The sequence below is a fragment of the Myotis daubentonii genome, chromosome 15 (genome assembly GCF_963259705.1).
Source record: "Myotis daubentonii chromosome 15, mMyoDau2.1, whole genome shotgun sequence".
In the NCBI taxonomy this organism is placed as follows: domain Eukaryota; kingdom Metazoa; phylum Chordata; class Mammalia; order Chiroptera; family Vespertilionidae; genus Myotis; species Myotis daubentonii.
In genome coordinates, this window is record NC_081854.1 from 50,965,248 (window position 1) to 50,979,864 (window position 14,617).

At 40.5% G+C, this 14,617-nt stretch overlaps 1 pseudogene; it reads left to right on the plus strand.

Annotated features, from left to right (window-relative positions):
* Nucleotides 1-239: 239 nt before the first annotated feature.
* LOC132216282 (AP-3 complex subunit beta-2-like) lies at nt 240-1,746 on the plus strand (annotated as a pseudogene).
* Nucleotides 1,747-14,617: the final 12,871 nt, after the last annotated feature.

Sequence of the window (14,617 nt, forward strand, 5' to 3'; positions counted from 1 at the left end):
TCTCCAGGAACCTAGATGAATCATGTCCCCTCCACCCTTCCTACCCTGGCCCCCTGCTTCCTGACCCCAGTCCCCTGCTTCCTGACCCCAGTCCCACCTCCTCCCACTAGTGCCCTCCCCCGGCTGTTACTCTCCTCCCTCCTATTTGGACCACCTCCCTACCCTCCATTGCTGCCCCCGGCCCCAGCTGAGGGCCCCAGGTACTCCTGTCCAACCCTCTCAGCAGTGTGGGACAGTACATGGTGCTCCAGAACCAGGGTATGTTTGAGCCCAAGCTAAAGGGCTTCTGCATCAGGTCCACCAACGTCACTCAGATCAAGACCCTGAAGCCAGGAGAGCTGGCCAAGCTGGCGAGGGAACCCATGTCCCCTATGGGGACTCCAGACCTACATTGGCAGCGTGGACAAGGACTTTGGGGCAAAGTCCAGGCCACTGGATGCTGTGCTACTAACATGGGCTCAGTCTGTGACACCTGCCTTAATGGCTTGGTAAAGCTACTGTCCTCCTGTAATGAGGTCGGGGTCGTGGCTTCTGTGTTCAGCAAGAAGCTACTGTATACGCGGCTGGCACAGAGAGATCATCAAACGTTTGGCAAAGCTCACAGACAGCATCCAGGTGCCCGTGGCCCAAGCCAGCACCCTGTGGCTCAGCAGTGAGTACAGTGAGCATGTCTCCAGGATTGCACCTGATGACCCAAGAAAAATGGCCAAGCCCCTCACAGCAGAGGAGGGCATCCACCCAGCAGCCACGCACAATCTCACCAAGTGTAAGCAGACCACACTGCTGACCCAGCATGTGCTGATTCTGGCCAGGTCTGACCAGTACGGCGATACCCATCATGGAACACACTTCACCCGGCAGCTTATCATCCCTCCTGAGCTGGGTGGGGCCCTGAGCCACTGCAGTGCCAAGAAGCTCTCCTTTTTGGCATCCAAACCAGCCCCAGCCTTGAAGTCATCCTTCAAAGACCGGGACCGCTTCCAGCGGCACTCACTGTCCCACCTGCTCAATGCCAAGGCCACAGGCTCCCAGGAGCTCCCAGACGGGCCAGAGGAGGCTACACGTCTCTCTGTGTGCAACATGGAGGTAAGTGAGTGGACTAAAGCTCAAATTGTAAGAAGAGGAAGAGGAGGAGAAACCCAGGGTGAGGATGAGGAGAAAGGGAGGGGGCAGTGGGAGTGAACAGAGTGAGGAGGCAGGCGAGAAGGGGAAGAGGGAGAGGGAGAATGTGCCAGAGGCACAAGGAGCAGGCCCGATCTTGGATGCGGGTGGCAATTCCAGGGGTAGCTTACTAGAGTCGGAGGGGAAGAGGTAGAAACAGCCTCCTGGAGGAAAAAATCAAACTCCCAGCAGCAAAAGTCGCCTGTAGTCAAGGAAATCTCCCTGCTTGATGGAGAGGACTTCACCCCTCTCCGTGGCCACCCGTGTCTTTCCCCCGGTTGCATCGACCGGTCTGTCTGCTGACCTACATGGACTGACACTCAGACTCTCCCCTGGTGCCCTCCTGCCGAGTCCAGTGTTGGTATCAGCAGGCAGGGGCTGCTGCACCCACAGCTGGTGAGGCACTGGCTGTGGACTCCACCTTCAGCCGCCTACCTTTCTCCACGGACCCTCACATGGTGTTGTGCACATCCACTTCTCCAACAACTCTGATCTCCTCATCAAAGGCCGGCATGTGGCATCAGCATCCGGGAATTCCCTGAAATAGATTCGCTGGCACCAGTGATAGGGGGACTTATAATCTGATAGATAGAGCACCTGAATTAATCTGAAAAAATAATCATATTATTAGAAATCTTAGAACACATATACTTATGTGAATAGGGGATTCAGTTTTTCTTCAGTTTCCTTTTCAAGGCCTGTGCAAAGCAAGTGAGGAGGTGACTCAACTGTGAACCCAGCAAGCAGAATCGATAAGCATGGTCAGACCGACCCACCTGAAATCAAAACATCATCGCCTCGCCTTATGACTAAGGACAATAGCGGACCTCCAGTCTCTCCCTAGCCTCTTCCCCTTTATAATCCTGTCCCCTGCACCTTTCTGTAGACAAGATTTGAATGCTTGTAAGCACCCTGTCTTCTTGGTGGGCTGGCCTTGTCAATAAACGCCTTATATGATTCAGCCCTGCCTTCCTTATTGGCCACAGTGACAGGCAGCCCGAGCCCACCAGGAAGTTTCCTGGTAACACTAGGAGCATCAGCCACTGCTGTAATGAGCATTACTTTCTGTGACTCAATCTAGGCAGCCTTGTTCCAGCTGTGCACCCCAACTTAGCAGTTCTATGTGTCCATTTAGCAACCCATTGGGGAGCTGATGGCCCCCATGTTCATGAGAATGAGTTAAAGGGACAGGGACAGCGAAATGGCATGAATGAGATCACAGGCACCTGTCTAAGTGACCACACGGTGGTGCAGGAGTGACTGCCACTGCCAACCTGGGTCCTGTCCCTTGTGAGGGATGAGGACAGGTTTACAGGGAGGACACCAAGCAGGGGAAGCCTGGCCCTGCTGACTCTGGATGCCCGGCACACTGGAGCTGCCCAGCTGACAGTCAACAGTGAGAGGATGGTGACGGGCACCATGGTGGTGAAGGACATGGTACAGCTCCTGACCCAGTGACTGCCAAGCTCTGTGACCGCTGCTCCCTGGCGGCTGCTCCCCTATGACATCTGGGCTGTCAGCCCCTCCCCCTCTCTTTCCCTCTTCTATCCCACTCTTCATGTCAGAGAGCACCCAGGGGCCCTCTCTCCCTCTGGTCATCACCAGACTCTCCCAGGGATTCCTGTTCCTCTCAGCCCTCCCAGCTTTCTGTACCTAAATATTCAGCAAAATCTCAATAAAATGCCTTCTTCCTAAAATATATATTATACACACATTATATATATATGTGTATATATATATATATATATATATACTCGATTTAATGGGGTGATCAGTTTGCAATATGTACAAATATCAAATCATTATGTTGTATACCTGAAACTAATATAATGTTATGTTAATTATATAGCATTATCAATTTATTTTAATTTATCAATTAAAATAAATAAATAAATAAATAAATAGAATATGTATTTCTAGGCTCTAGTCCAGGAACATTGAACCCAAATATCTGAGCCTAGAAATCTTCATTTTAAAAGTCTCATAGATGATTTGAAAGCATAGTAAGGTTAAAACAGCTAAGGTATGACTTACACACCTCTTTTTTAACTGCCTCCCCTCCTGCCCTGGGCGCTTCCACATTGCACCAGCCCTTCAGAAGAGACCTTGGTGAACTGGGACGGAGGTGCCAGAAGAAATGGCCTAAAATCAAATGAACTACAATCTCCGGAACCTGTGCATTGTATAGTGGACAACAATCAACCGAATGAGTGTCTACTAAGACACAATCCAGGAGAAGCTACTGTGGAAACTCAAAGAAGAGTGGAATTTCTGACTTTAAGGGGTTTATAACCCAGCCAGTGTAGCTCAGTAGTTGAGCATCGATCGACCTATGAACCAGGAGGTCAAGGTTTGATTCCAGGTCAGGACACATGCCTGGGCAGCTTGATCCCCAGTAGGGGGCGTGCAGGAGGCAGCTGATCAATGATTCTCTCTCATCATTGATACTTATATCTCTTTCCCATTTCCTTCCTCTCTGAAATCAATAAAAATATGTTTTTTTAAAAAGCTTTTGAAAAAGGGGAGTTTACAATCTGGTAAGAGATAAAGCTACACATAAAAACTAAGTGAAGAGAAAAAATCTACTCATCCTAATTTCTTGGGTAATTGTCTTGACTTTTACCTCTACTTTAACTACAGATCTAAAAACTCTGCATAAAGCCATCTAACGTCTAGTCTAGGTTTCCCATTAAATATTCTAAATGCATAGCCATGATATAGTCTAGATTTTCTAGTCTCTAGTGTGAAAATTTATCTGCTCTGTGTATTCTGAAATTTCAAGGTATGTCTAGTTTCAAGTCCCCTGAATCACTTTCTCAAGTTATTAAAATATTTCAGAAATTCTATCACTTTGAAATTTTCAACTGCTTTTGTGCTCAAAAGTAATACAAGACAGCGGTTATTTTGTATTTATTCTTTTACTGATTCTAAGTCATAAATTGATATAACCTATATCCTGGGATACTACAGATAGTTAAAACTTGGTCCCGGTTCTCACGGATCAAGCATACGAGATAAGGCATAATATATATGTATATATATATATATATATATATATATATATATATATATATATATATATGATCATGTGCCCCAATTTTCAGGCAAAAAAATGTTCACTATATAGAATATATCTTGGCCCTTTGCTTGGCAGATAATGATGATTTTAGAATGCATGAAATGAAATGACTACACAGAAAGTAGTTCTATATAACTTGGGTGGAGAGGGAGCACACGTGTTAAACCAGCGGGGATATGGGTAGACAAAAGATAAGGCAAGGAGTCTTATTTTAGCAATGGGGAGGCAAAGGGCCTATAATGATCCCCTCAGTGAAAGGAATGTGCTCCTTAAATAGTCACTCCCTGACATGCTGTTTCCATTTGATAACTAAATTAACTGTGACACAATAGGATTTAGGGCATGGGTGAGGGAAGAAGGAAGCGCTCTCAACACAGAACGAAAATAGGGCCGGGGAACAGAGTCCCCGTGCCCCACCTGCTAGAGAGATGTCATTTGCGAACAAAAGTGCCCATCAAAGACTATGCAGCATGGAATCCTGGGAGGCCTTCGTTCATTTGTCACCGGGGCCCCTTCTCCTTGCTGTGGCAGGAGTCTCAGATGTTAATTGTCACCCCGAGTCCCTAGATTTACACACTGAACACGATGACATCATCCTGGAGAAAGACAAGGAGATTGGGGAAGACAGGCCTCTTCCGTCTTGCCCTGAGAGTAGAGATAAGCCAACCCAAAGCGAAACTGACAACTTCCCCTTTAATTGATTTAAATTAGGAATTCCTCCAACTTCCAACCTGTTTTCTAATTAAGTTTGATATGAATGATGGCCGTATTGTAGATGGTTGAAAGGTGAGTTTTCTAAAATAATAATGGAGCAGGAATGTGATCTAGTTTTGTGGAGGGGTGATCCATCCTATTCAGATGACATCTTTCAACATTTTGGGGGATTGTGGTGATTAGCTTATTCTAGGTTTTACTAAAACAATAAATCCTACACAAAATTTTTTTAAAAAAGCCTTCCAAATGCTAAGGTTTATTTTTAAAATAATTTTAATGAGATTTATTTTTATTCACTTTAAAAATTTATATGTGCTCATGAGAAAATATTTGGGATACAGAAAATAGAGAAATGAAAGAAAAAGTGCACCCATAATATTAAATATAGTCACCAATAAAAATTAACCTTTTCAGTATATTTCCTTTATATTTTAACATGTACATAATTTTAAGATCAATATATTTTATACATACAATATTTTAAGTATTGTATACATAAAGTATATTATCTTTTCACATAATAGAAAGCAACATGCTTTCATGAAATTACAATATTTGCAAAGATTAATTACTGCATAGTATTTATTCATGTAAATCAGACCATAATTTGTTTATCTCTCTCCTTTCAATTAGAAGTGCCATTTCCAAAGGGTTCAGTATTTTAAATAAGGCTTTATACATTATAGATATTCATGTGGATATTTTAACTTTTTTGTTGTTGTTAACTTCTCAGAATTTATTTCCAGAAGTAAGATCAAGTATTAAGGGTTATGAAAATACTTAAGAGCTTGATCTATTTGTGACATTTTTAAAGCCAATTGCTCCGTAAAATTTGAGATGAGCTTCAGGGGTGGTGGTGAATTGAAGTAATTCAATAGAAACATTATATTTAAAAGTTCTATTTTTCAGTTCACATAAAAATGAAATAAATTAAAAATACAATAAGTTTCAAAATAAATTTGAAGTATGGATATAACATATTCTATTAGTGATAGTAATATTTTTCCCTGCTAAAAAAATAAATGGAATTCAGTTCTCATTCTATATCTCTCTTGGAATCCTCTCATACATGTATTGTTGTTCTATGAGAGATACTTATTTTTATTTATTTTCAACTTTCTGACCTTAGTTTCTTTGATTACAAAATAAGGTCAATATTTCCTATGGCATTGCATCTTCATGAACAGTACAAGACCACTATATATGAATTAAATGCCCAGCATGTGTTATATGCTCATTTAAATCTATTTCCATCAGGTCACCTTTCTCTTGAGTGATATAAATTATGTGGCATAATCCATAATTTTTCAGTTGGGGTAACATAACCATGAGCTGTTTTAGCAGTTGAGAGAAAATGCCACAACCTAAGAAAGTCTCCTTTCATTCTGAAAGCTTAAAGGGATCAATTGACTTATTTCCCTCAACAATGCTCCCCTTTTTTATAGGATCAAACAGTGAGATACGGCAGAGAATCCCTCTTCCCATCATTGTGGAGGGGAAATGTCAACTGTGCTTTTCTAAAACACGTGGCTGGCAGAGAGAATGGGAGTGACATTTCACTATCCACACTTTGGAATAAAATGGGATGTTTGAGGGAAATACAGAGGCACCTATTAGGGTGTCTCACAAATCGAGCCTGTGTGAGTGTGAAGCTGTCAGGATCTGTTTAGCTAATGACTCTAACTTGGTAAAATTTTCACCAAGGCTTCTTTTGCTGCATTTCAAAGGATTCATAATATCCCTTTCATTGTTTGATGACTTTGCATGAGTATTTATCATTTAATAACATAAGGGCAAGTATTCAGCTCTGACCCTCCATTCTGCACCCAGTGTAGCTATGTGTTCCTGGCCTAGCCGACTCTATCTGTCCTCTTTTACTTGGAGTTCAGGACTTCTGATTTCTTCCAGGAGAAGTAAAGCACAAACGTATTGAGGAAGCAAACTGAAGGTAAAGAGGAGAGGATGCCATTTGTCACTGGGAGAATCTGGTGAAGTTGTTGAAATGGTTGGACATTGATGGAAACACTTTGCTAACAAGTTAGTTATATTACCTTCATCAGTATCCACTATTGTCCTACAAGATAGTAATTATCTTCATATCCATTTTTCAGATGAGGAAACTGAGCCTTTACAAGGTGAAGTAACTTACCGAATGTACACCATTGGTATGTTTCCAATAAATCCCGGCTCTTCTTCAAAAAGAATGGCTACGAGACAGCTTTATACAGTTTCATGGAACAACTTGTATGGTTCTTGGGTTTTCATTTTATAGACGAGGGCACCAAAACTCAGGGAAGTTAATTCTCCTCAGTTCACGTAACTAAGTAACGTAAACAGATTTCCTCATAGGTATCTAAATTTGATCTTAAATACACTACATAGTTCTTGACTCTATCATGTATCTCTTATGGTACTTATGTGTTACTGGGTATTATAACTGATATAAAAATAATAAAATGTGGTCCTTCTCCTCAATGCTTAGAGACTATCAAGAGAAATAAATTTGATATTAAAAAATGTCTAGCATCTAATGTACATATTGATAATGGTCACCAGCTAAACACAACAGAGACCTAGGGAATAGTGTGGGAGAGAGAGATTTGAAAGAATTGGATGAGAAATGGATTAGCCTTTTAATAAATGATGCTCTGAACTTGGTCCTCAGGGATACAACACAATGTAAATACGATTTTGGTCTCCACCTATTAAGAGATTTGAATAATGTGGATACTAATTGTTCTGAAATTTACTTTAGGCTTATTTTTTTAAATGATTTTCTGAAAACTTTCAGAATTAAAAAACACACAAAAATAAACTTTCAGAATTTAAACACACAAAAATAACCGTGATGGGTCTTCCTTCATGTTTTTGAAACTTTTAACTACTTGAAATAACATTTAAAAATAATTTGCATATTATATTCCTTTCAAACTACTTTTGAAAAAAAAATTAATTATATAACTCTAAGAATTCAATTTGAATGATACCTTAATTGTTAATAGGATTTTTACTTTCCTGATTATACTAACTTGTATTTTTGAAAGGATACAATTTGGGGAGTTTTCAGACCTGTTTACTCTCTATCTCTTCTATTCTCTTTCTTTGCTTGTAAATCTTCTGAAACTAGTTTTTCATTTTCAAAAGATTTTACATTCTGTGAAGTTGTGGATTTGTTACCCTAGTCAGTTAAAAATTAATAGAAGGAAGCAAAAGGGATGGAACATTGTTGAGCCTAATGGGCTGGAACACTGAGCCTGTTTGCTCACAATCCTCCTTTCCCCCCCATGTAGGGAGCAGTCTGCCCTCCCACACAGGATGCAGGGGGCAGGGGAGGGGCGAGCAAGGGGAAGTAAACACATGGGCAATAGAAGTGAACATGGCACAAGGGAGGTGCTTGACCTTACAGGCCTGCCAGTCTAACCTGAGAAAGGGATCATTGGTGAGGGGTGGACCCATCATAAGCCCGGGAAAGCTGGGGAAGTTGATTGGTTATTTTGGAAAAGCTCCTGATTAAAACCCCAGGGAACAAAATGTGGGTATACTCCTTCCCCCCCTCCCTCCCTCTTCCCTCCCCCATCCCATGATCCACACTTGCCCTGTTCACTTGCATTCTCTCTTGCCCAGAAACACAAGACCTTGTAGGTGTAACAGCCATGTGCCCCACAGCAAACTGTGTGGGCTCCAAAGGGCTAAGCTCTAATATGAGATGGAATCACCTCACACTTCTACCAGCAAGATATAACTAAGGCTGCTTGCCTATAAAATCTCCAGCAATTCATCAGGTACTAGTTAAATAAATATGTAGTGGCATATTATTGTTTTCATTTGCATTGGTGTGAAGTTTATTGTGCACTTTACAAGTTTATTGACTATTTGTATTACCCATTTAGAAGTTCTACCATTAATATTCTTTGCCTATTTGGCTATCGACAAAATTTTTATTAAATTTTATAGTGCTTCAAATGAGGGCATTATTTCTTTGTCATTATTTTTGCAATTTCCTATTAATATGATATTTTTAAGTATTTAACTTTTCCCCCAAATATGTTTCTTAAAATTTCACCCTAACTATTATCAATTATTATTATTGCTCCCAAATGTGTATGGGTGCTTGTTATAGATGTTATCCCTTCTACACACAAACTTTTTACCAAAGCATTGTGGATGCATAATATAACTTGATCTCTAAGTTTCTCCTAAGTTGTAGAATTATTTAATACTAGAGGTCTGATGCATGAAATTCGTGCAAAGGGCTCGGCCCTCACAGCCCCAGCTTCATCTGAAAGGTCGTTCAGCTGTCCAGTCTAATTAGCATAGTAGCTCTTTATTATATAGGATCATTTGTTGGATTATCCTTTAATATTCTCATTGGTTATGAAAGTTCTCCCCCTGCTTTTTAAAAATTAATAAATGTGCCTATAGATTCCAAAGAGGCTGAAGTCCTGCTTGCTTGTTCCATTGATCACTTTGGTATTTCCCTACAGCAGGCAAATTCAAGTCCCCTCCATTTATTCATGTGCTCTTTAATGTCCTTTCGTAAGGTCCAAAATAGTTTTCACACATGTTCTGCTGCTCAGAACATCTAACTTGCTCTTAACATTGTATCTTATGAAAAAGAAAGGAAGAAAGAAAGAAAGAAAGAAAGAAAGAAAGAAAGAAAGAAAGAAAGAAAGAAAGAAAGAAAGAAAGAAAGAAAGAAAAGGAAAGAAAGAAAGAAAGAAAGAAAGAAAGAAAGAAAGAAAGAAAGAAAGAAAGAAAGAAAGAAAGAAAGAAAGAAAGAGAAAGAAAGAAAGAAAAGGAAAGAAAGAAAGAAAGAAAGAAAAGGAAAGAAAGAAAGAAAGAAAGAAAGAAAGAAAGAAAGAAAGAAAGAAAGAAAGAAAGAAAGAAAGAAAGAAAGAGAGAGAGAAAGGAAGAAAGAAAATCTATACTGTAGGCTTGCCTTCTCAACTTGTTTCAGCCTTTTCATTGCACTGGGTTAGGGGAACCCTGAAATGCTTTCCCTTCTCTCACAAATGGTGCTCTCTGGTGGAGGTGACCTGTGGGTAGTGCGTGCTCATCAGCAGGTGAGAATTACAGTTGCCTGGTCTGCAGAGCTCATCCTTCCTTTTAGGGAAGCTAGCAAGAGCCTACTCATGTGTCAGATCTTAATATTTCAGTCATTTTTTCTAGAAGTCCTCAATGCTGTCACAGGCTAGGTTAAACACAGGCTGAAGAGCATGTCTTCTATTCTTACCTACAATCACCTATGCAATAACCTTCTTCCATACTAGACGCTAAGCTCTCTGAGGTCACAGACCATTTCTGACTTGTCTATGTATAAGTGCATGTGTTTTATTTGTTTATACAGAAATACCATGGCTAGATTTTTTTGAGAGGGGTAAACATAAAGATCTATAAGCAAAAAGGAAAAAAAATATTTTGCTAATACAAATAAAAAATGCAATCAATATTTGTATCATGCTGACTATATTTTGAAAAAACACACTCGTGACTTTTTTGCACATTGCATGACATCACATCAATTCCAAGAAAATATTTGGGTCTATAAGTGGAGCATATACAATATTAATTCTTTTATAATTAATGTTATGCAAATGCTCTGTAATGGGAGCATTAGGGAATGAGTTGTCTCTTATTATATTCACTGCAAATGTGAAGAGGGAATCTACAATGCAAATGTTCTTCCAGAACTCTGAACTAAGTCCAAATGTTTTCTTTGAGGGCGGGGTAGAGTAGAAGTGAAGGCAGAGTGTAAATACCAAGCTACCAAGGAAAAAATATTTCTTGGCACTTGGTTATGGAGACTCAAATGCATGGACACTGAGAAAGAGAAGGGATTTGCAAATAAATTCACAGCAGGCAGATTACTTCTCATGCCTTTCAATTCATTCATGTGTGAAACAATATCATATCATAAAATGAACCATTAGAAAGCCAGAGAATGGAGCATATGGGAAATAAATTCCTGAGCCAGGCCAAGAAACAGATGTGTGTGTGTGTGTGCATGTGCTTGCGTGCACGTGCACGCGTGTGCACATACAATGTGTGGAATCTAGAAATCTGTTTGTTCTCTGTTCTATATATGCTAGATATATTTAGAACCACCAAAGTCTGAGGACAGTGCTCCCAGTCTTAGGTGTAATGACCTTGCAGAGATCCTGTTTTAGGATCATAAGCTAAGGAACCCATCTCTAACCTCACGTTTAGGCACACCTACCCGAACAAACATGTCTGTCTGTGTTGGTTTTCCAATTATTACCCTCTAGGCATTTCAAGATTGAAGTGGAAGTCACCTTATAAAGACGATCTAGTGACGGTCAACTTTGGGAAACACACACGATTTAGAAATCAGTGTCACAGTGACGAGGCAGTACTAACACATACTGACCGACCTTCTTAGCCTCACTCGGCTTTGCACAGGAGGTATAACCTTGCTTAAGGCTATTCTCTCTCTATTTCCGCCTACTTCCTGGACTCTGTTCCAAATTTCTCCGTCTCTGGACTTATAGCTTGTCTCTTATTCTTATCATAGCGTACCCTAAAACATTGTGTAACATCTAAGTTTCCTTTATCTTTTTTATTTTTATTTTTTGCCTTAAGCACATTCTGTTTTACATTGTTTGAACTATAGCATCATCATTTCATAGTTGTGTGAATTTACAAGTATCTCTTAAAAGCCATCTAAACCTCAATTTTACTACCTGTAAAATTGGTATTGTCGTGCAAATTACTCTCCTTCCCCCCCCCCCCCAATCCAATATCAACCGCCAGGAAATCTAAGGTAGTGAATGAATGGTAAATTTGAATACTTTGTCCTCCTTCCCTGCTGGAATGTTGCAACATTACTACCTTAATAAAAAAAAAAAAAAAAAAAAAAAAAAAAAAAAAAGATGTGGGTTTGAACCTGGTTGTCAGGGAGGCAACCAATTGAAGTTTCTCTCTCACATATCAATGTTTCTCTCTTCTGTCTCCTCCTCCTTTCTCTAAATCAATAAACATATCCTCCGGAGAGGATTAAAAATAAATAAGTAACCACAGAGTGAATCCTGAATCCAGAGAATATAGAAAGAAAGGAAATAATAAAACCAAATAAATAAATAAAAACAATAATGACGATCAACTAAATCTAAAACTAAATCTAGTTCTTTAACAAAACTAAAAAATAGAAAAGTCCCTGCTAATTTTGTCAAGGATGTAAGAGAACAAGAACAGAATCGAACACTGCAAAGGAAAGGGGACCCTAAATCTTTGGGAATTCTTGGTTACTCAGAGGTTTCTAAACACAACCTTTTGCTAATCATTTAAAAACATATTTCATATTTTTTATTTCTAAAAATGTTTTTAAATTTTCTTTCATGAGTATAGACTTATTTTTTTAAAAATCTGAACATATTCATAAATATTAAAGAAAATAACAGAAATAAAATTTGCACAAAAAGAAAAAAATCCAAATTTTTGTTAGGCAAAATCTAGTGTCCACTACCATATTTTGTCCCAACTAGTATTATCAGCAGCAACTGAAAATCCTGATATAGAAATGCGGGCACTGGTCATGGTGAATTATTGTGGGGAGATGATTTGCATACACAAAATAGTGTTCAGTTTAATTCGTTTACATGAACTGGCTCACACTGTGCCTTGTCATGAGAACCAGGCTAATTCATCCCCAAAATACAAAAACCACAATTCTCTTTCATACATGTTGAGTGAAGCATGATCTCAACGCTCATAGTAATTTCACTTCAATAAATAATTTAAGAGAAGAAAAAGAAATGGATGGCATATTATCCCTGAGAGAAGGGAATAAGTGTTATTGTGAAATATATGCAAATGAATGTAGGAAAATGGGGGAAGAGTGTGAGAGACACTAAATGAAGATGGATTTAAGGGAAAATTCCAGAGTTTTGTTTTAATTGACTCTTAAAAGTAAGAATTTCCATGTTAGCAAAAGACAAGCTTTGGAGAAAGTACTTTAGACAGAGAAATGGAACAGATTGAAGATACGAGCCATGAAAGGGCAAGGTGGAGGAGTGAGGGAAACACCATAATCACTGCTTTAGGCGGCTCCTTTACTACCACAACCCTAATTGCTATGGGTTGAACTGTGTCCCCGGAAAATGTATATGTTGAAGCCCTAACCATCAACATGACTGTATTTGGAGAGAGGACTTTTAGGAGGTAACTGAGGTTAAGGGAGAGTATAAAGGTGAGGCCCTAATCAGCAAGACTAGTGTCTTAGTAAGAAGGTGAAAGAGGCCTCAGGTGAACACCTACATTGCCTGCTCTTTGATCTTGGCCTTCCCAAGATCGGGATGTGCGAGAAATAAGTTTCTGTTATTCAAATCACCCAATCGCTAGCATTTTGTTGTGGCAGCCCGAGCTGACTAATAACACCAGTCAAACCTGTCCCAGGTGACTGGAGAAAGAATTCAAATGGCCCCAAGTACAGGTGGGTCTGAGAGGTAGGGGCATCGAGCTGAAGATGTGGATGGAGTCCCCAGAATATTAAACCTGGAAGGGTTCTTCAGGATCTCATTTTCAGCTGCTTCATTTTACAGTGAGGGAAACGAAGACCCAACTTTGCACAAAGCCATGGGAGACACTCTGATTTTCTGTGTGTACGTGGGACCCCTTTCCTGAAGAGGATAGCCCAGTGTGCCATCATCTTTGCTGAGACTAATTCTACTTTCCTCTCCACTCGTGTGGAGTTCTCTCCTGATTCACTCTCCCTGGCACAGCCTGGTGCCTTCCTGGAAGCAGTTGATTAATTACTAAGAACCATCAAACTCTGCAGTGACATCCCCAAGGCACAGGCTGCCTTTCTGCCCGAAATGCCAATCTCGGCGAAGGTCTGAGGCACGCCGTGTTTTCTGACAGTCTGGGCTGCGAGGCCCCTCTGCCCGGGGCTCATTTGGGGGGAAGTGGGTTGACTTGAACAAATAAGACGCTGCCTCCCCACCAGCAGGCCTGCTGTTTCTGTTGTCTGCAATCCTCCAAAGGAGGGATCCTCCATATGCTCACCTACCACCGCCCCAGTGCAGGATCAAAAGAATGAAGAAATAAACGGAAGAAGCAGGTGTCACTGGAATGAAAGAACAGGCCGAGCATTAAGACTTGTCAGGCAGCAGGAAAAGGCAAGAACTATATCATAACCACACAGAACCCTTGAGCCCACGTGCTCCTCTCCTAAGGACCAAGTTTCTGTTTCCACTCTACCCCACGCGATGCCAAAAGGAGTCAGAAAACACAGCTCTGCCATCAAATCTGAATATCACTTCATGCTTATTCCCAAACTCATAAAAATGGAAGCTAATAATAATACCATCGGGCGATGACACATATATAATAAGGTGCGCTGAATGCATGCATTCATGAACAGGTCCAACTGTGCCCTCTGGATGTTGTATCATTTGGAAATAATTCATGAAGCTCGTAAAAGTGTCTACATCCTTTGCATAGTAATTTTATTTTTTTATTGTTTTTATTGATTTTTTTACAGAGAGGAAGGGAGAGGGATAGAGAGTTAGAAACATCGATCAGCTGCCTCTTGCACATCCCCTACTGGAGATGTGCCCGCAACCAGGGTACATGCCCTTGACCGGAATCGAACCTGGGACCCTTCAGTCCTCAGGCCGACGCTCAATCCACTGGGCCAAACCGGTT